The sequence below is a fragment of the Lagopus muta genome, chromosome 14, assembly GCF_023343835.1.
Source record: "Lagopus muta isolate bLagMut1 chromosome 14, bLagMut1 primary, whole genome shotgun sequence".
Taxonomy (NCBI): domain Eukaryota; kingdom Metazoa; phylum Chordata; class Aves; order Galliformes; family Phasianidae; genus Lagopus; species Lagopus muta.
In genome coordinates this window covers 9,245,468-9,267,899 of record NC_064446.1, presented here as the reverse complement: position 1 = coordinate 9,267,899, position 22,432 = coordinate 9,245,468, and the positions used below count along the sequence as shown (strand labels likewise).

At 44.0% G+C, this 22,432-nt stretch overlaps 1 long non-coding RNA gene across 1 annotated transcript; it reads right to left on the bottom strand.

Annotated features, from left to right (window-relative positions):
• Nucleotides 1-416: 416 nt before the first annotated feature.
• Nucleotides 417-10,694, bottom strand: LOC125700168 (uncharacterized). Its single transcript, XR_007379799.1, has 3 exons — nucleotides 10,620-10,694; nucleotides 3,283-4,051; nucleotides 417-2,004 (listed from the first exon to the last, which is right to left on the bottom strand). It is a non-coding gene; the product is annotated as an uncharacterized LOC125700168 (long non-coding RNA).
• Between the last annotated feature and the right edge of the window lie 11,738 nt (nucleotides 10,695-22,432).

The following is a 22,432-nucleotide window of genomic DNA, read 5'->3' as shown; positions in this document are numbered from 1 at the left end:
ATTAGCTAACAGCTACAAGTAAAGGCACCAGCTTTGCTTTTCTGGAAGGGATTAGTGTGCTTCCAGAAGAATATCAAATCCACAAGCTGGTCCTTTTGTTCTGCTTCACTTTGTACACATGTGTTTTTGTTGAGCCTTATAAAAAAGAAATGAAAAAAAATAGGGGGGGAGGGAGGGGGAGTGGGAAGGGAGAGAGGAAGAGACAGATTGCTTTGCTATTGCCTGGTGTTCTTTCTCTTCAATTCTATCAGGGATGGAGAGGAGGCAGTAGTGTCAGTGCAGCAGTGGATGCTGCGGATGGTGCAGCTCGCCATTGTACGAGTCAGATGTTAATAATTAGTTAGCAGTTGAGCGTGCAGGGGGTGGAGAGGGGGGAACTGAATTTACATGCATCACTACAGTGGCCTTTAAAAGTCTTAGTATGAAATATGCATGGCTGCCCATGCATTATTTATTCAGCAATGAATAGAATTTCCCAAAGATCAGACTCGCAGGTCAAGACTGACAAATTTGGCAGAATTAAGCATCGTGTCTATCAGCCCAATAGCAGATATGAAGGGGAACAGTGCTACAGCATGTAAGGATGGCTGCTTTGTTGCATAAATCACACTTAGAAGGACATGCAGGGTTTACCCCATCCAAGCAGTGCCTTGCCAGCCTGCTTTCAGCAGAAGAGAGTGGTGTATTTCCATTCATCTTGGGTTCAGCTTGGTCCCACTCCCCCTTTCCACAATGAAAAGCTTTTTAACGCTAAGTATCTGTGGCAGAATCTCATCTTTTTGATCCTCGAAGCACCATTTGTTTCAGGTTTTCCTGTCTTTATTCTGTCATCAGCTAGGCAGCTTGAATACAACCTTGAGGCTTTCAGCTGACAAATGCCCCCAGAATTCTCCCTCTCTCTCTTTCTTTTTGCCTTTCCAATTGTAATTCTTGTTTGAAAATAATTTTGTGCAGTCTCTAGCCTGGCTGCCACCAGAATACCAATGAAGCACGTCTGAGACAGCAACTCTATTTTCACTGGCTGGTCTGATCCAGTATCAGGCAGTATGCAGCCCCTACCAAATTTGTGCTTCCCTCACTGTACCCACAGGGAATCATCGCAGTGTGCTGCAAGCTGAGCTGCTCAGCAAAACCAGTGCTGTCTGACAGCATGTCCCCACAGCAGGGAGCTGCTGGCCCTCACAGCAAGGAGTGTGCAGGGCACCCAGCTCTGCAGCCCAGACCAGCGCTACCAAGGGTCATTAGCTAATGAGCAGAGGAACTTCTGGCCATCTGTGGGCTCTTATGGTGGAGAGAGAAATCAGGAATGCTGGGAGTTCTCTCCCTGTCGTGGCCAGAAAGCCACACAGACAGGCACACATCAGGTTTCCTTGCACAGCTTAGCATAAAAAGGAACGTGTTTAACTTGCATGAGGGTCTCCTCACACAGACATTTGTTAATAGAGACTTTCAGCTCTGCTTGGCAGACCCTTGACATGGGATGAGCGACAGGTATTGAAGCTTAATAAATTCCAGCCCATTGCTTAGTGGTGGGAGAAGAAGATCTGTAATCACACTGCTTTCCTTGCAGGTCTTCCAGCAGTTTTGGATGAGAAGTAATTCCCTTCTGGTGCGGCTGTTCCAAGAGTGGACAGGACAGGCAGACACTGGGCAGCCCAGCAGGATTTAGGGAGGCAAATGGCCTGGGGGGGCGAGAGGGGAGAGCTGAGAGGGAGGCAGTTTGATGGAAATCCTGTTTTCCACAACAGATGCCGTGCATGGAGATGAGCAAAAATGCAAGCGTGGAGGAGAACTGTGGCACAGCACTCTGCAGCAAGGGGAGCCAAAGGCTTCAAAACTCTATGGAATGCAGACTGGAAGACTCCAGCTGAAACCTTTCTTACTTTGGCTCACTCCTATCATGGATGACTTTTCCTGATCGCAACCCTTTCATCTGTGGAAACGCTTCTTGGCTGAATTGAGCTGCTGCCTGCAGGCTGGAACTCTCCCATGGAGACAGGAGATCTGGGAAAGGATACATCACTCATCCACAGAGGCAGCAAACATCTTCTGTCTCACTACTGTGTCACCTACTTTGTGCATAGGGTCTGTTTGAGCCCTAAGTCTGCACTCAGAAAATAAATGAAAAATGAGATTGTGTGAAACAGGCATAAACCTGCACACGCTAAGAAAGCTGTGGGGCTTATCAGCTTGGTGCACTGTTGTTCCTCTATCAGGTCAGCAAGCTTCCCCATTGCTGCTCCCCTCATAAATGCATAATACACATCCTACAAACACAGAACATCTCAGGAGCAATCTATTCTGGAGCTTGCTTGAAAATTGCTGTTTGCTGTAACGGCACCCAAGGGAGCACTGCTCTCTAATATTTGTTTAAAGCAGACTGGTGAAAGTGAAGTAATGCCCTCAGACGCTCACTGACTGCAGGCTGCTCCCCACAAGATTGGGCAAAATTGAATATCTGAGCAGAGCTGCAAAAGAATGTTTTGCGCTGGAGTGAGGGGTCCAAATCCAATTGAAACACAGAGGTAGAGGAGCAAAAGGCAAATAATTTTCTACAGTTGGCATTTGATGCCTACGTTGCTTCCCTAAACACAAGCTGCCATGGGGCTTGCATGGTTGTCTGATTAGGGAGTCATTTTTTTAAACAGCTATGTGATCTTATCATAAACTTGGAAGAGTGAGAAGGCAGCTGCAGTGGCAGGGGGAGACTTTGCCTCTTGCCAAAGCCAAGATGAGCAGAAGTATTTGGGAAGACTCGAGCTCTGAATGTCTTTAGGAAAGAATCCAGTGGGACAAAGCTGTCAAGGTGACAGCACTTGCCACGCACTGTCTTCTGTGATGAAGCCAGAGGGAGAAGGAGTACAGTACTGTCGGAGAATAGCTGGAGGCACCAAGTACCTGCCTGCCTCAACGCACACCACTGTGTTTCTGCACTGGGGAGATGGGAGGGCTGTTTCTGCACCACTCACACCCTAGAGAAGTTCTGTGGGCAGACCCCACTGTTCCCCTCCCACTCACAGTTGTGCCCAAAAAATAATCACCCCCATGCCCTTTTGGGGGTCCAATGCTGTTGCCTTTCCCTGCCCAAGCAGTGGTGCCTGGTCCCACAAGGGGCCTAGTGCTTCCACTGTTCCTCTCCCTAATGGCAGCAGCAAAACCCAGATCTGGAAATTACCCATGCAAGGTGTATGAATCCTGGCATTAATGTTTGCAATGAACTCAGAGATCTCAACAGGGAAACTGCTTCACAGTGAAATATTTAACAACGTAGATCCCTACCACCTTGCAGGAAGGCACCAAGTGACCCGGGAGGCTTTTTCTTCTTCCTCAGCCTCTTGGTTTCTCTGTGCAAACTATGGTTCACTGGGTACAAGATCATCTGCTGTTCATTTGTAAGGAATATCTTCATGCTATTTCCAGGGAGGTAGGAGGACTAATAATAGAGTTTAATGCCGACTCTTTTGTTGCTTGAGTCATATTTATCATTAATTCAGCTACCATGCACAGATGCAAAGAGAGACCTAAAGTGACGGTCCTTAAAAAATATATCGTTTGAAATAATTCCAGGCATTGTTATTCCTATTGCATGCTGTCGTGTTCATCGTTATCAGAATGGCTCTGTGAAATTGCCATGGACGTACAAGGCTATTTTCATAATTCACTCTTGACACGCATTCTGGGCTGCTGCTTTTATGGTGGACTTCTGCTTCTTGCCTTTAATCATTTAGGTTGTATATTGCTTTCTGTGCATTCTCATTGCAACAAGCAATCATCACAGAGCAGGTATATATCTCTCCTCAATGTGATACTTGTTCGTACTGTGAGCTCATGAATTCTCATCATGCCTCAATTTATCCTTATGGATTGGAGCCCTTTGAGAGACAACCAGTGTTGCACATGGAACTTGCTATGCTTCACTTGGTTATTTGTAATCACAAAATACTGAAATCAACCCTTTTTGAAAGATTTCTTACAACCCCTTGTGATTCCTGTAGAAACTTCCATATGAAGACATCCAAATGTACATTACCAAATGGGATTTGTAGCACTCCTGGAAATAAAAATATTATTATTCCCTCTTCATGGGTAAGGAATTTGAGTAAAGGAAAGGAAGCATAATTAAGGTTGTGCTGAAATAGTGTTGGATAGAATAGGATAGCATAAAATCAAATATAGCTCTGACCTCCTAAATCTCACTTCATTAATTTAAAATTTTAATGGTGTATCTTTCTTACCCAGAGGGCTGTACATTGATGTACTACCATCAGGGCATTTTTCTGCAGTCAAAGAGGTTCAAAAGGGCTACAAGCCCTCACGTAGAGCTTGGTTGGGGTTCGATGTCTTGGCTACAGGCTCCACGAATGGAAAGACAGAAATGAGTTTTCTTTGTTTGAAGGTATACTTCCTAATGCTAAGAAAACTTTGTCGTACTAAAAGAGTTTCTTTCATCCATTTAATGAAGTGGGCATGCTGTGTCTCTGCTGCCCTGGAGACCTCCGGCAATGGAAATCTGGAGCTACCTGTGCAGATGGCTTTTTGAACTCTGCAGAGCTGAGACCTTGTTTATGTCCCTGGAACCAGAATGAATTAGTGGACTTAAATTTCAAAGCTACTCCTTTTGTGTCCACCTCTCAGTAACCTTTAATTACGCCTTCATGCTCACTCTTGCAGGCTCTGTAATTGACCACAAATTTAGTTGTATGGCCCAAATCAAAGGCAAAGGCACATAACTGTATTAAGGTCAATTATCTTGTGCTACAGTTCTCCTGCAAAGTGAGCTGCTTCTGGTAAACCCTATTATTAAACAGGCGACCATTCAATGCTGAAGTTGCTTCGGTTGTGCCTTTTCCTCAAAGCAGCACTAACAGGTCATCAGCGTCACAGAGGATTGCAGCATGGAGGCAAACAATAAGGCAACCAAATCTCTTTGCATGCTTCTCATCAAAGCTTGAAATGCATTAAAAAGGAACAGTTGATGGCGGACTGTGATTCTGTCTGTTTTACATCCTGCTCTTCTGGAGAGTCTAACATCTGAACCTATCAAATATTACCATATTAATTATCTAATATCCTCTTGAATTAGTAGGCATTTAACAAATGAAAATGGAGCCTTCAGAATTCAGTTTGTCTAAAGCCAGTCAGCAGCCATCAGCAGCAAAGGATCATAAAGCCCAGAGAAGGGAAAAGCCTATGAGAACACTGGGTCACTTCCCTCTTAATGCAGGATTATTCTTAAAGAATAATAGGCTGAACTGAGTGCAGTAGAGGTTTTAAAACTCCATTTTAAAAGAAACTAAGACTGTTAGGATGATTTTAGTATGGTGCTAACTGGGAAATCAATCTATTCCCTTGTTTTCCATCCAAAAAAAATGCCAGAGAAATAAAACATCTATATAAACATGGAGAACCGTGTCGGGTAGAGTAATTAGGGAACTTCTTGATCTGTGAAAGACAAATTCTATCTTCTATATAGCAGTACAGATTTCAGCAGCTAGCAAGGGACTTCAAATTGCACGGTGTTTTCACAGCAAGGCATAGCCTAACAGAAATAGATCCTTGTATTGAACAAGGGGGAAAAAAAAAGAAAATCTACAGCACTGATGTTTTCTCCCTTGATACCAAAAGCTACAGTTAGCAGGGAAGTTTTGCACACACCTGACTTTGGGTGAGCACATGGTCAGGTGTGCACTCAAACCAGGTTGGTATTCCTAGCTGAATGGCATCAATTATCATTGTACACCTGCTACAGATAGCCTTCCTCTCTGATGTCTTTTCAAATAGGTGGCCTCTGCTGGAGTTGCAGATGCTTCTGCTGTTTGTTAAAAGTCATTGCTGTGTGCGGCCAAGCAGTGCTGATTGTATATCAGCTAGAAGCACCTGCAAGGTACAACTGCATTTCCCATCACATACCACTTTGCTCTGCTGTGGAATACTGCTTTGATTATTTTTTAAGAAATACCACATATATAGAAGAACATATATGGGGAAAATGTTGCCACTTCCATTTATACAGTATAAGACAGTGACTTTTAAGAAAAAGATAAGGAAATTGTTGCACTGTGTCAAAAATGAACTTAGTAACTGAATCAGAAAATAAGCACAGTTTAAGAGAGAAATGCTTCACATTCCACGAATGAGGGATTTCAATCACCAGATATCTACTGAGAAAAAAAACATGACCTGCAAGCAGCCCAGGAGACTCCTGGAGTCCATTAATGACAACTTTCTGGTTCACATGTTGGACAGACCCACCAGAAGTGAAGCACTGCTGGATTTGGTGCTCAACAACACGGAAGAGGTAGCTATAGGGGTCAAGAGGGGGCATAGCCTGGCCTGCTGTGACCAAGCCTTGGTTGGGTTCATGATCTCAAGGAACACGGGCAGAGCAAAGAGTAGAGTCAGAAACCTGAACGTCAGGAGAGCAAGTTTCAGGCTTTTTAACGAGTTGTTGGATGAGATCTCCTGGGAAACTGTTCTTAGGCACAGAAGAACAGAACAAAGTTGGCAGCACTTTAGGGATGCCTTTCTGGGAGGGTAAGAGTTCTTCATCTCCCAGAATAAGAGATCAGGCAGATGAGGCAGGAAACCTGCATGGCTGAGCAAGGACCTGCTGATCAGGCTGAGGGGAAAAAAAGGAAAAGCAGTGGAAGCAGCAATGGTGGCCTGGGAAGAGTACATGGATGCTGTCCTGATATTCAGGGATGAGATCAGGAAAGCCAAGGCACAGATGAAATTGAACTTAGCAAGAGATGTGAAAAACAGCAAGAAGGGTTTCTTTAGATACATTGAGCAGAAGAGACAGGCAAAGGAGAGTGTACTCCCTCTGACAAATAAAAAGCGAGAGCTGGCCTCCTCAGACATGGAGAAGGCTGAGGTACTTAATGAGGTCTTTGCCTTGGTTTTCATGGCCAGTCAGCCTATTCAAGTCTCATGTCTGTGACCTTCTAAAGAGGGATCAGGGGAGCAAAATCCCTCCCAGTGTAAGAGCAGAGCAAGACCAAGAGCATCTCATGAGGCTGAATGTGTACATGTCTATGGCTCCAGATGACACAGATCTGACAATGCTCAAGAAGTAAGCACATGAGAATCTAATGAGGTTTAAAAAGAGCAAGCGCAAGGTGTTGCACATGGGTTGAAGCAATCCCAGATACAAGTACAGACTGAGAGATGAACTCTTTGAAAGCAGCCCTGCAGAGAAGGACTTGGGAGTCTTAGTGAATGAAAAGCTGGACGTGAGCCAGCAGCATGCACTTGCAATCCAGAACATCAACAGCATCCTGGGCTGCATCTACAGACGGGTGGCAGCAGAACAAAGGAGGGGATGGGCCCCTCTTTACTCTGCCCTCATGAGGCCCCACGTGGAGAAACATGTTCAAACCTGGGGCCCTTACTACTGGAAGGATGCAGAGCTGTTGGAGCAGGTCCAGAGAAGAGCCATGAAGATGTTCACAGGACTGGAGCACCTCTCCTATGAAAAAAGACTGAGGGAGTTGAGCTTGTTTATCTTGGAGAAGGCTCCAAGGAGACCTCAGTCTTCCAAAGCTTGAAGGGAGCTTACAAGAGGGAGGAGGACTGACTTTTTATACAGTTTGATAGTGATAGAACAAGGAGGCAAGAGCTTAAAGTAAAAGGAGGAAGATTGAAGTTAGATGTTAGGAAGAAATTTTTTACTTATAGAGTGGTGAGGCACTGGAACAGTCTGCACAGGGAGACTGCGGGTACTCCATCCCTGGAGATGCCCAGGGCAGGTGGGATGGGGTCCTGGGAAGCCTGAGCTGATGGAGGGCAAACCTGCAGGGCTTAGAACTGGATGGACTTTAAGGTCACTTCCAACCTAAGCTGTTCCACGACTCTCTGAATAAAGGGCACCTTGTTATGAGCTGAAGGTCTATGAATAATCCATTCACTGGAATCTGCAGAGGATTCAGTAGGAAAGCTATTGTTGTGTTTCCTTTACACTTGCTGGAATTCAATTTCATTTTGTATTCTTCTTTGACATTAAAATATTGATGTTTACATCACCACTACACCTAGATGCCAAAACTCGTAGTGGGAAGACAGTCAAATGCAGCTAACATGAAAATCAGGAAAAAAAAGTTCTCCTCTGGGAGATTTATGGCTCCCAGCAGTTTTGTATTGTGAGGTGGCTTGTGCTTCAAAAAGGAATTTTCACACTTTTATTTATTTAGTTATTTTACAGCTCAGGGTAAAAAGTAGTTTAGGATTTTAAACCCTGCCTGAAACAGCTTGGCTCTTCCTTTTTAATTTCCTTGTAGCCAGTGGCCAGGACAGTCCTCGAATCTACAGTGCCCTCACCATTAAAAGTAAATAGATAAATTCATCTAATTTCTAACTGAATCATTGTTGAATTCATCTTTCAGCACTTCAAAGTCTTTTCCAGTTAAATAGCCCTCTTATATCAAATGTTCTCCCCATGTAGGTACTCACAAACGGTGATTAAATTGTATCTTAATATTCTTTTCAGTAAGTTTAATTGAACACTATAGCATCAGTTGAGGACCACCTCTTGGTAACTGATTTTCCAACGAATCCTAAAGCCACAGGAACTGATGAAGTGCCCCTTCTCTCCCTCCTCCTTTTTTTCCTCCCTCTATCAAATAAAAAAAAAGAAGGCAAAGAATCAGTCTTCCTCATTCTTAGGTGAAGCTCATTTCCAAGGCAGGTTGATGACATGACAAATGAAAGTGTTAAAAGTCCTCCATGGTGCCAAGGTGCTCCTGATGCTAAGTTCAAAATGAATTTGAATAATAAAATAAATGGAATAAATTCTAACATATGTGGATAAGAGATATAGTCCAAGATGTGGAAGAAGAGCTGTTAAATGGTACCTGGCTATCTGTTATCACTTAGACAAATCAGAATTGCTTTTTCCTCTTTATGACTCTCACCTGGCCATGTTGCAAGCAGGATTGCCATTCCCCAGTGATTGCAGGGGCCAGGGTGGAGCTGGAAGGCTCAAAACTTCTGCATCAAATTAAATCAATAACTATGCTTATGAGACATGTTAGGGAGCACATGGCAGGGAGGGTCTGCTGTCAGCTACACTGAGTGGTAGGAGTGAGGGGAGCAAAGCATTCAGCAAGTCTCCAACCTATGTAGAACCAAGGATGAGGAGGTACTTTCTTCCTCTTTCCCCTTTCACTAAACTTTTTTTTTTTTTTTCCTGCTCTCATTGTAAGCAACGAGAAAACAGCATCAAATAGCAGATTCCAACTCTGTGCAATCCCAGATTAAATGCACAATGTGATCTAAGGATACATAAACAGCTATTCCTCACAGTACAGCAAGAGCTCCTTTTCCCAAGACAGCTAACAAAGCTCAGCATACTACAGATTCCAAAATAATCTAAAGCTTGTTAGAAATTTTGCAGACACCTTGCAAACAGAAGGTCTGACCAGCAGCCTGCTAACCTGTTCCAATCCCACATCGTGCTGCTAATAAAGCTTGCAGGAATCAGAGCTGCAGGAAGGTCTCAAGAGCAGCTGGGGGGCCAGGAGCTTATCATGCATGAGTACAGCTGGTGCAGATACCCTCCTCTCCTGCCAGGAGGATTTCTCAAATTTTTTTCTGAAGTTTTAAATCTAAAAACTCTGATCTGAGCCCAGTGCAATACAAGGGATGCTTCAGTCAGCAAACTGGGGGTGTCTCACACTCTTGCCTTGCACAGTCCTTGGCATTGCTGAGAAACCTAGAAAATAAGCAATGGTGAGCTAAGGCCTGGATATCAGCTTTGCCATGTCTGCCTCTGTATGTCACCCTGGCAAGGTGTCAAAAGCTACAGCATTAATGTACAAGCAGAGCTGCACCCTCGCTGTTCACATGTATGTCTGATCTGAACACACTCTGAAAATCTGCTTCTCTGCAAGTCTGTGCACATACATCCTCCTGCTTTAACCATGGGTAGGATCTGAAATAGTATCTATGTGACAGCTCTGAACAGATGGAAAATACGAGTGTCAATGTCTCAATTACTGAGCTTCTGTGTTTTCCCAGTGCTTACTGCCATGCTCTGAAGAGCTAAGTACATGCAGTAAGCCTCTTGCCTGGGCTTCCATGTGCTGGGGTTTGAGTTTTTAGCTCTGAAGAGCAATGCTGAGAGCAGCTGAGCTGTTGTAGAGGTGTTTTCACTTTACTCTCTTAACTTCTTCCCAAACTGTAGGCACAAAGGCATTCCCAAACAAATGTCTCTTGCTCATCCACCACCATTTTTATATACTGCCAGAGGGCGTGCTATGGGCCACTGCCAAAATAAAACATTAATTGCAAAGAGATGCTTTCAATACCTAAGCTTCAATGAGGAAAAAAAAAAAATAAAAAAAAAAAATCAGTTAGTTGCAGAATTGCAATCTTTGGATCCTGCGTCCACACAGCCACAGGCAGCTCTAGGGGCATGTATGCACCGAGTGGAGAACACAGTGCTATGACCTGGTTGTATTTGGTGCTTAGGAGTTGTGTGGTTCCCAGGTCAGTGGAGCTCCATTGTTCTTGGTGCACGTGTGTTGTAATTGGAAAGATTAACACAGTAAAAAGGCAGTAGAAGAGCAAACAGCAAATGGACGAGTGCAGATGGAATAGCATTACAAAAGAAAGGTGCTCACCTGTTTCCAAACATCGAGGCTTGCAGAAAAAACTCCAGAGGGGAGGGATCTCCAACCAAAGATCCTTCCCCAGTGGCAGTCAGCCCTTAAATGAGGTCTAAGAGAGGTGCAGCCAGGCTGCAGCCCTTCCAGTCGCACAGCTGAATTGCCTTCACCTGTGCTCCCAGGGCTGACTGGGTCCTTTCCCCAGGTGCTCAATCAGTGGTTCAGGCCATTACTCAACAGTTACCATACAACATCCAAGACAAACCCAGATAATGTCAGTGAAACTCCTCTTGACTTCAAAGTTAGGCCTGTTAGTATGCTTAACTGAGGGTTACATTGGAAAACATCCATTAAAAAAGTAAAAGATGCATTGCTCCAAATGGCTGAGGAATGTTTAGAATAATTTTCAGGAACATATGGTGTGTGCACACTGGTTCCTTTTCTTCTTGCTAATATGTTTCTGGTTGCCCATTCATCTTATAATTAACAAACCCACTGGGATCAATCATTGTTTCCAGCAGCTTAGTGTATAGCTGGCCTGGAACCATAGCACAGTGTGACATATATCAGCTAGTTCCCATACTCTGGCAGCCAAAAAAAAGATCTCTGCGATGCTAAGTTGTTCCCAGCACCTCGGTGTGCTTTAACCTCTGAGCTGCCCATGCTGTGCCTCACGGAGCTGTTAGACATGGTTTGGCTGCACCACTCAGCCTAAGCTATGGGGATATTGATTATTTATGCCCCAGCTGCCTTGTAAGAGAGAAAAGCAGCATTCCCAGGAATGCAACTGAAGCAGGTCCAGCTCGTGGTTGGTTCACGCAATGATTCTTCTTCAGGAAATGAGTATTTGAATCTGTTATTCTTGAGGGAAGTGCTTAATCAGAAGCGTAATCCTAAGCAAGCTTGCATGGGTGGGTGGGTTTTTGGAGCAAGGAGACAAGCAGGTGGGAGGAATGAAAACAAAGTAAAAGAGCCCAATAGGAAAGAAAAGAAAGCAAAATCAAAAACTGAAATAACATATACACAAGAAAAACAGAGCTGTAATGAAGACCAGAAGAAACAAAGGAACAAAAATTAGATGTCAAACTGGGAGGTGGAAAGGGAGAATTCAGAAGTTGCTGATGAAAAATATGAGCCGTACAGACAAAAACAAACAAACAAACAAGCAAACAACCCAGCCTTCCAAAAGGTTTGGAAATGAAAAGCAAAACTCTTATACCCCTTTCTTAAAAATGAGTTAATATTCCAGTGATAAAAAATTACTTGTATTCTACAGCCTGCTTTCTGTTTTTCTGATAGACATCTGGAAATGTTTATTATTATTGTTATTATCAAGAGGAGCTGTTCTGGGGGCAGCCCTAACAAACCAGATCTATTATTTTCCTTTCCCCTTTCCACTCCCCTGCAAGATGACCACAAATGTTGTGAGAGCCCCAGCCCCATCCTTTGCACCACAACACCGTGCCAGCTGAGTATTTGCAGCAGCAGCAATGAGGTGAGGATGCTTGGTGCTTCTCGATGCTGCATTCAGAGGGAGCCAAGCAGCCTCTCTTCTGCTCCTGTCTGTGCGGCCCTTGCCCAGCAGACTCAAGATGGATGTTAGAAATGCAGGCTGAGAGCTGGAAAGCACGCGCTGTAATGTGCTGCTGTGTTCTGGGCTAGAGCTGCAAAGTGTACATCACATGTGCAGAACTAAAGATAGTAATGGAATTCTTACACTGTGTGTTAAAATACATATCTATGGTAGCACATTCTATGGGGAGGTGGAAGGTGCACGGATGGTTTGTTCAGGGCTGTACCAAGAAAGCAGGGAGAGAAAAGCTGCCTTTGTCCCTGCTGACTGTAGGGAGTGCAGGAGGGAGAGAGACATTCATCCTGGATAACAAAGTGCCTTATTACAGTCTGAAATGTATTCTGCTCCATCAGACGCCTTGCTGTTCAGTGATGCAGGTGAACTGCTAAGCTTCGAGACCCAAATCCTCACCCCTCAAGTGCACCTGCTATTGATGCTGATTTCTAAGCCAGGATGCCAGGAGGAGTCACTGAACTTAAGAGGAGAGTAAACTCAAATCCTTCACCATTCCCTGCCCTGCTGGGTCTCCTAAGTACATCTGGGCCACCTAGGCTGGCCTTGTGCTGGGTTTCTATGTTCACCCAGGGGTTTCTCTCCTTGAATGAACATAGAACTCAAAAGGCAGCCATGGAATAAGCAGCTTTCTCCCCAGAGCAGAATCTTCTTTCCAGAGCAGATCCCACTCTCTCATCTCAGATGAGAGATCAAACTCTCACACAGACTCTTTGCCCCAGGGAAGGAACACAGAAGGACAAAGGAAAATGTTCCTCTAAACATTTTCAGTTCATAGCCAAGAATTTAATTATGTGCCATTTTTGCATTTAGCACATACCTTGCTTCCTCAGGGGATTGCTGTTTTTTTCACTGTTGAAACAAATCCCTATCAACTTGTTTGGATGGTTCAGCCCCTTGGCTGGCCCAGGTACCTTATTGCTTCTGCCAAAATACTGTTCTAAAATTCACAGTTTTATGGCAGTCTACTCCTGATGATACCATTGATTTCATTCAGTGAGCAACAGCAATCAGGACATAAGGACGTACTAACAGAGAAGTGTCACATGGCTTGCACTGCCACAGGATGTTGTTTTTCCTGGAGGACCTGTGCTGTGAAGATTATGTTCTCCTTGCAAAATAGAAGGTCATGTCCCATGACTTCTCCCTTCCAATTCTGTGGCTTTGGAATCATCCTTTCACAGCTGCTAAGAAATAGATGTGAGCATCAGCCAACAGCACAGTTTGCTGGTCTCAGCTCAACAGGATGTATGTGTAATGCGGTGATCTCAATAAAGATGTGCAGTAAGTCTTTGTCATGAGAGAAGATCTGAGAGATCGTCAGTGGTATCTCATAGGCTGACATAATCAGAACGGCACTGCCAGGGCAGGTCCAGCATCTCTTGAGCATTTCTAGAGTATTGTGACAGGGAGATTTTGCATCTTGGAGCTCAGCTTTTAAGGCAGCAAAGAAGACATAATGGCTTACAGACAGGAAGAACATCACCACTCTATCTTGGGCTTAAGGTTTTTGTAATGTGGGTAAACAATGGGATAGAAAAAACATGCTATCCGTAGGCCAGGGACCATGGGTGACCTTTGCATTGTCACAGCAGCTTAGAGAAGATACTCAGTTTTCTTCATAACCGCTGAAGAACCCTTCACAAGTGGTTAATGCATTCCACCAGCACATGAAAGAATAATTGGATAGCCTCTTTTTTAAGCTGTATGTAACCAACCATACCAAGTTTATCACTAAATGTCACAGTTTATCATAATCTAATCACCAGAGAGCAAGAAAAATGAGCATACTTGTCTCCATCAATAAACAAGCGATTATTCAGACAATAACTGGGTTTATTTTCTTTATTTCCATAATGTTTGAAGTCTTATGAAGATGCTCTGGAGAAAAGATTATTTATGTTGGCATCCAGACAGTAGAGTGGTAGGAGGTTTAGAAAAGCAATAGAGAGAGATGTTCAGCTAGGAATGATCCTAAAAGACTTAATGATTTTCATTCTGCAGAAGGAAATTGGGACAAAAGATTATTTGTCAGATTAAAAATGCACTGCTTGTTCCATCTTGTAGCATGCAGGCACGATGCACGATAGCATTGAGCACTGGAAAGCCAATAATAATGAAAGAACCAGCATTTCTACTTCGTTTTTTTTTTGTTTCTAAGTTCTCCTGCCAATTGGCCCTTCTTCCATGCCCCATTTTTGGAAGTTACATAGCATCAGATGCTGACATGTTACCACTCCACTGACAACAGTAAAAACTGTTTTGATCAGCATCAGCAAGATAAAAAATAGAAACAAAATCTGGCCCCAAGTCTCCACTGTGTTCTAACACGAAAAAAGTTACAGCTTGTCCCTAGGGGGATGACAAAGTGCATCTCTGATGGCTGAGCAAATCTAATGCCACATGACACCTGCGCACCCACGCATGCCAGGAGACAGGTGTGTGCTGTAGTATTTCATACAAACAGATGTCCTCAGAGAAGGCAGTGGGTTATCTGAGCCTCATACGAGAAAATAGAGATGTCAGGAAAGGAAAACAATTTCCTCTGTGATACATTTGCCCTTGCAGCTATTCCTCACGCCTCCAGACTTAAGAGTGAGCATCTGATGGCCGCTCGGGCAGAGGCACTGCTTCTGGGGCTGCGAGAAGGAAGCGTCTGAGGGAGAGCTGGAAAATGTTTTTGTGACAAAAAAACAATCCACCCTATCATTCCTGAGTGAATGATAAGAGATAGGGACTTTTTTCTCCTCACCCATGTAGGAAGATCAGTGTCAGCCATCTGCGAGAGCTCTGCTCAGGCTTTGGCCATCGGAGCCTAATTGTGCCTGCAGCATAGACCTGGTTGATGACATCCCTGCAGTGAGCTGCAGTTTTGAGAGCGTCTCCCCTCAGTTTCCTTGGAAACATGGGGACCTCCCAAGAAGCAAGAATTTCTCTGTGAGAACCTCCCCTACTCAGGAGTGCAATCAAGATGATAGCCTGAAATCCTGGAGCAAGCACCCAGGAGATCTTTTCTTATTCCTTCCTGCCTTGACTTTCAAAGCTGCCACATCTCTTTAGATGTCAGTTGCCCAATCTGACTGATGGGGAAGAGCCAAAATGCCTTTTCTCTGTCCCTGCTGTTTTATCATATTACACACACATGAAGTACTTAGAAACAATGAATCTGTATCTTTTCAGTGCTGTTGTAACATAACAAAGAAGCCAGATCCACACATTTCCTTCTTAGGTTGCCAGTAACCTCCTGTGACCTTATGGCCAACCTGGTTTAACAGGAAGCACTGAGCAAGGGCTTGTGCTGGAAAATATGCAGGGAAATTAGTCCCTGTAGAAGGGTTAAATGAGAATTAAGGAAAACTGAAATCTGCGGTTTGATGAGGATTGGCACATTGTGACTTGGGTATATAGCTGCTGGAGGTTTCCTCTGAAAAAGTATTTTAACCCCTTTAAAACATTCATCCTAGAGCTTCTTTTGACCTGACATTTCTGTAGTATGTCACTGCAAAATATCGTCTGAACAGCTGCTGGCAGATCGTGGCATCCTGGTGACATAAATGCTGATTTTTGGAGCAAGTACTCTGGGTGATCTCACATTTCCAGCAGCCCCACTGGGAAGAAGGAAGGGGGACATGGTGACAGGAGGAGGCCCCAAAGCAATGGGCAGGAGGCACAGGACAAGCTGATGAAGGTGACTGGAGTGCAGCAGGTGCCATTTCTGGGAAGAGAGTTAAATTCCAGCCTTAGTGGGAAACTGGTGATCCTCTGATGTGTGCTATCAGAAAGCCAGCTTAGGACACACGAGTGCCCTTGCTGCCTATTGCTGCTGGGCTGCTGCTTTGCCCGCACAGTGGAGGACATCAGCTCAGCTGCACAGGGCACCACAGCATCCCTACAGTCTTAGATGTGATTAGAAAAAAAAAAAGAAAAATCACTCATAGAAAAATTACCCATAGGTTAATAAGCTTTTGGATGGCGGCAAAAAATGGTAACTCACAGCTGGTATGTGAGAAACCCATTTATTTCTGTTCTCTCCCTTCTTATTTTAATGTACCACAGCTAGATTAGCAGTGGCAGAATTTACGGCCCTCTGGTCTATTGGCGTCTCTGAGCCTTTAATGTCCCAAGTGGTCCTATGATCTGTTAATTACCTTATTGCACGCAAAGCTCTGTAGGGCTATTTCTCTACAAGAACTGTTCGTCAGGATCAAATTAGTTCTGGGGACCTCTCTCTGTGTGATCTGGAGTGTCCTCAGCTCTGCACAGGGAGCGTAAGGTCCTCTGCTCATAGCAGGAGGCACTCAGACCTTTGCAGGATGAGACAGCGTGTGAAGTAAATGATCAAAGTGGCGTTTCAATAAATCCACACTCTTGTCATTAACCATCCTGAAAGTTGCAGGGGAATGGTTTACATTTTTCATTTTGCAGTCCAAGCACCGTGCAGAATTTTGATGTTTCCTCTCTTTGTAAGGGCTGTTCTGGTGTTTGGCTCTGAAGGGCTGAGCAGCCGATACAACTGAGCCGAGGCGGTCAGAGATCTTCCTGCTTCTTTCTAACCCTGAGCAATTGTGACAAGCAAGAGGAGATTTTGAATGATTTTTTTTGTAATGGACAGCGGAATTCAAAGAGTATGTGAAAAGGCATGGCAACAAACATTTCTGGGAGATCTGAGTTTTCCTCTTTACACAGTATCATTCATCCCTGCCTAGAAGAAACACCAGTTGAGTAGAGGCATTTTTCTGTCCCATCCCCTGAACCCTGTAGCACAGTTAATGGCATTTTTCTGCTTCATATATGACATTTTTCTGCATTTTCAAATAGCAAAGATCCCTCAGCTGAAGGCTGCATCCCCAGGCTGCAGGTCCAGCATCCATCACTGCACAGCTGGCACAGCCAAACTGCAACACATCTTGCAAGAAAAACACAGTTCAGACGAGTGGAACCAGGCATTAGGAGATTTTGCTCTTTCATGAGCTGGGGAGTGTCCTGCAGGTGGAGAGACATTTTGCCATCTGTTGCTTCTGCATGACCCCAGCCATGTTCAACAGACACACGTCAGCAAAGGGGAAGGGACATAAGGCCATGAGAGATGGCAGGCCCTGCCTCTTGTCGCGGGGTGCCTTGCTGCATGAAGTAGCTGATGGGATGTTCCTATGGTTGCCACAGTGGCAGTGTCTTCTGGGTGCTCCTGATGGCTTTACAAACCTCAGTGATTGAAGGGTCTCCATTAATGACATCACATTCAGCTCTCATTTCATCTGTGTAGGGAAATTCATAAACTTTCTCCACCTGAGGACTGCTCCTTAGGAGAAGTTGTCACTGTATCCTTCATCCTGAGCATCTTTCTTGCCACTCCCTTTTATAAAAGGGGCCCAGGGCTCTGTGCCCTATCCTCAGCTCCCCCAGCCCAGCTGGCAGCTGCAGCAGTCCCAGCTCCTCATCTGGATTAGGAATCTGCTTCAGCACTGGATTAGTGCACGTTCAGCTTAGGCACCGGGGTCAGACTGCACTGTGTGTTTGGCTGAGTCTGAAAGAGGATGTCTTTTAAAAGCTGCTGTATTTAGGCCATGGAGGGAAAAAAAAAAAAGAAAAAAGAAAAAAAAAAAGCCTACAAATCAGAGAGAAAAGGGGATAAGAAATAGGCATCAAATAGAGCTATCATTTCTTTGTATGTCTTATTCTTCAGTAAGCCATCCCTGGCTTACATTTGGGCTACAGTTCATTTTGCCTGTTTTCACATTGTCCTCTTCTTGGGTCCAGGCTGGGGATGTTACAAAGAAGGAGCAGGGCCAGTTTTATGCATCCCTAAGCAAGAAGCATTTTCAGCTGTGTGGTAGTGCTGAAGTGTGCCCTTGATGAGCGGATCTTATTCATACCATCCCCAGCAAGCAGCAGTCATTACCAATCACAATTATTAGGCTCACTCAGTTTCCAGAGAGACATCCAACAGATCAGCTTCTTAAAGTGGTGCAAATTGGTTCTTGCTGCCCACAGATGGGGAAATGCCATGCCCACATCACTTCTTACTGCCTTCCCCAAGGCAGCTGGGTCAGACCAACCTGCTCCAATGAGGCTCTTCCCTCTGCATGTTGTCTCCTTGCCACATAACACATCACTCCTGGTGCTATGAACATAGTGATGGGCTGAACAGGAGTTAAATTATGCCAGGAATAGAAATGGGTAGGATTTTTTCTTAACTTTCCTTGTGGGAAATAACCACTTCAGCAGTGTTCCTATTAGCAGTATTTGTGCAAAGTTAAATACAAGATTCAGTGCTGCTATGTGCAAATTAAGAGTATTTCATTTCAAAAATAAGGCCTGTTTTGCATTTCTTATAATAGCGAATCTGGAATTATGGGGCTGATGTGATTTTTATGGATAAAACAGCAGACATTTTCCTTTTGATTTCTAAAATATATAGGAAGAGTCTTGACATGATGCAAATAGGGATATTCTGAGGTGTTAATAAGATCTTCACCAATGTGGTGGAAGTCATGGGCAGTTAATGGGATATTAGGAGACACTGTGAGAATGCATTTGTATCATCACTTAGAACCTCCTCAAAAGGAAAAAAAACATAGAATCATAGAGTATCCCAAGTTGGAAGGGACCCATAAGGATCAGTGAGTCCAATAAAATTAAGTATTACAGAAGAAGGGTGTTGGGGTGCCAGTTAAACTCTTAAGTCCATCTTCACATTTAAAGCATAAACAAGGGAAGAAACATATAACATTCAAATGCAATTATAAACTGGACAGGGAAAACAGAAGGATTACGAGGACATCAGCAATGTGCAAAGACACAGTTGTGAAGTTGTACGAAGACATGTTTTATGTTGATGAAAAAGTCAGAAGAAAGGACGTGCAGATGTTGCAGAATGGGGGGATATAATGGTAGTAAACTATCTGAGAGATTAGCAGTAGACTGACTGATTCTCTAGGACCACAACAAAATGAAGACTACGTTGTAACTGAGACAGAATTAGAGAATGTCAAGAAATTCATAATTAAAGATGGAAAAAAACAAAACCCAAGGTGGTGATGGTTGTCTTTGAAAAGACCATGTTGGAAAAGAATGTAGAAAATGAGAGTCTTGTCAAGGCTGGTTTAAAAGGAAGAACTACAAGTGTGGTCGTGTCTGTGCCAATATGCAAAAGCAAAGATAAAAGGTAGAAAGATGTAATCCTGAATATGCAGCCATGCTGCAGGGTATATTGGTTGTATTACAGGAGGATGTACAAGGGGAGCCAGAGGGAGGTATGAAGCACAGTGTGACAACAGCATCTGGACTGAGCGCTGAACGCTCTGCTGCTATGAGATGTGTGCTCCACCATGAGCCCAACAAAATGATAGGGGAATAAGAGAAGAATAATGAAGTTTCTTGTTAATTGCTTTTCTTAAAATGGTTCCTAAAGGTCTGGCAAGGCTAGCATAAACATACAGCATGATCGTGCTTCACAGTGGGCTTTGCCACTCATTGCATGTGCTTCATTAGAAAGAGAAATATATGTATATAAAACTACAGCTATAGATGTAAATTGCTAAGAATTGTAAAAACAGACACATCTAGAAATGATGCCACTTATTCATGCAGGTCTGGGATGTCCAGAATCTGGATCTATTGAGCCCTTCTAAGAGCTGTACTAATGGCAGCAGCAATAAATTGGAGGACAGCATTTGAAAGGATCCCTGCCCATGCGCACCCTGCAAAAGTCAGTAGCTGATGGCAACCATATCCTCATTACTATGTCATGGTAGTGTCAAACTGGAAAGAAGGGAATGTCAGGACCAGCATTGCTGGAGGTTCTCATCTCTCAAGCATGTTCCCACACTGCACATTTATAGTCATTCCCTTTGCTCCTAGCCCAGCAATTAGATGTGCTTCAATATCTTGAAACTCCATGCTCAGCAGTTTGTATTTTGCTGGCTGGTAGAATTTACTACAGCCTTTTCACATTTAGCAGCCCATACAGGTGTATGAAAGTCTGATTTGTAAACAAAAGTGCAGTGATGGTGCATCTTTTGCTTGGATTATAAATATCAGCCAAGTGCTTTGGGGGTCAGGTCTTCCCACTGCACACTCCCTTTTGAGAAGGACTCTATTAAATGATGGATGTACTTGTATAAAAATGGCAGGCTCTGGCTGCAAGTTGGGTTAATAAATAAGTATACTGTATACTCTAAAGAGTACATTACCCTGCCTTAGTCACCGAAAGCCAGAGCTAGGACCACAGAGGTCTTGATTCTTTCTGGCAATGGGAATGTTTCCAGGGATTGGAACTAGATAATATTAAGGGTCCCTTCCAACCCAGACCATTCTATGATTCTAAAGTCAGTTTGAAATTCCCCATGGCCATAGCAAGCAGACCAAGCGCAGAGGAAAACGTTGCGCGTCAGGCTCTGTCAGCGCTCCTTTAACTACGCCATACCTCTGGAGTGTCTGAGATGTAATATTGAGCATTAATGCAATTAAGGTGAGATAAAAGTGTTTACTTTAGTGCCTCGTGTTGATTTTTTGACAAAATGTAGGTGCCGAGAGTGAAAAATAAAATACTTTAATGAATAGCTGAAATAGTTGCTCTTTATTTCAACGCCTCCCTAAATTAAATCATTTCTTTTCAGTATGCTTAGCTCCTGAGTAGGAAAATTGCTGAAAATGGACAAGACCATTAAAGAGAGTTATAGCTGGCATAAACAGACCATTGAGGAGAGAAATGGAAAAATAGATCTTATTGCAGCCCTGCAAAGCAACTGCCTGGTTTACATCATAATTTCTAAAACCTGCAAGTGACTGCAGGAATACAAACAGGTAAAAAATCAGAGCTGTGAGTTATTAAAAAGTAGGCATACAGACCCTCCATTAATATGCTGTGGGCTCTCAGCATCTTTAGGATATATAGATAACTGTGAGATCAGCTGGACAGGTTTGAAGGCAGTGAAAGGATGAGACAAAAAGCTGTCTCATTACAATTTAGGAACGGCAGTGATAATTGCCTGTGAACATAGCAGGGTTTCTTAAAGAAAATCTTTTCACTGGTTCACCAGTTGTCTCTCCAGTAAAACCCCACATGTTCATGCCTGAGCAGAGGAAATGCTCACCAGCCCAGGGGCTCAGGGGATCCCACCCCAGCAAGCTGCTGCCAATGGGGCTTTGCCTTTCAACGTCAGAAAGGAAATTCCCTGGGAATTGTCAGCCTGAATTCAGATCAGGGAGCAGCCTGAAGCTGGCTGATGGATGGTGTAAGGATAGGCACCAGAAATCCCAGGTCATCAGCATGTCCCTCCTTCCTGCACACCTCAGCAGTCAGCACCCACCCAATTCCCATTATGGCAATTTGGAGGTGAGGTTACTCTGGGATACGTTTGATAGCCACGGCACACTCCATACTCCAGGGGATCTGGCAGTTACACACTCTTATTTCTCCACTGAGCCATTTGTCAGCAGGTGCTTGCACTCATTCTGTGTTGTATAGCATCAGGTCCTTTTTATAGTACAGAGTCATTACATTGATAATTAAACCAATAATGTCTATACGTCTGCTGTTATCTCAGAGGTGCAAGCAGTGAGCCATTAGCACACTTTTCCAGTCATCTCACAGCAGTGATGAAACTCCCTTAAACTTCAGTGACTGCTTCCAGCCACCCTTCACAGTCAAGGTGAGATTATAGCCAATATTTTATTTTTTAAATGTGATTTTTTTGGGGGTGATGTAATCTACCTTTGTTTTTGAGGCCAATGGTGGCATTCCCAGTCAAGTAGACTTGATCATGGGCTGACAGATAAGTCATAGCATCATGGAATCATTAAGGTTGGAAAAGACCTCTAAGATCATAAAGTTCAACCTCCCATCTACATCAGTACTGCCCACATCCCTCTGTGCCACATCTCCCCAGTTCATGAATGCCTCCAGGGGTGGTGACTGCACCACCTCCCTGGGCAGCCCGTTCCAGCACCTTACCACTCTTTTGAAAAAGAAATTCTTCCTAATATCCAACCTGAACCTCCTCTGGTGCAACTTGAGGCCATTCCCTATCACTGCTACTGGGAGCAGAGTCCGATCCACACCTCACCACAGCCTCCTTTCAGGGCACTGTAGAGAGCAATAAGGTCTTCCCTAAACCTCCTCTTCTCCAAAAGTGAGACATACTTCAGCTTTGTGCTGAAAGCAGAGAGCTCAGGTGCTCCAGCCCTCACTAAATATCTAAAGTAAAGCAACTCTGAGGAGGGGACAGCGTGAAAGTGATTT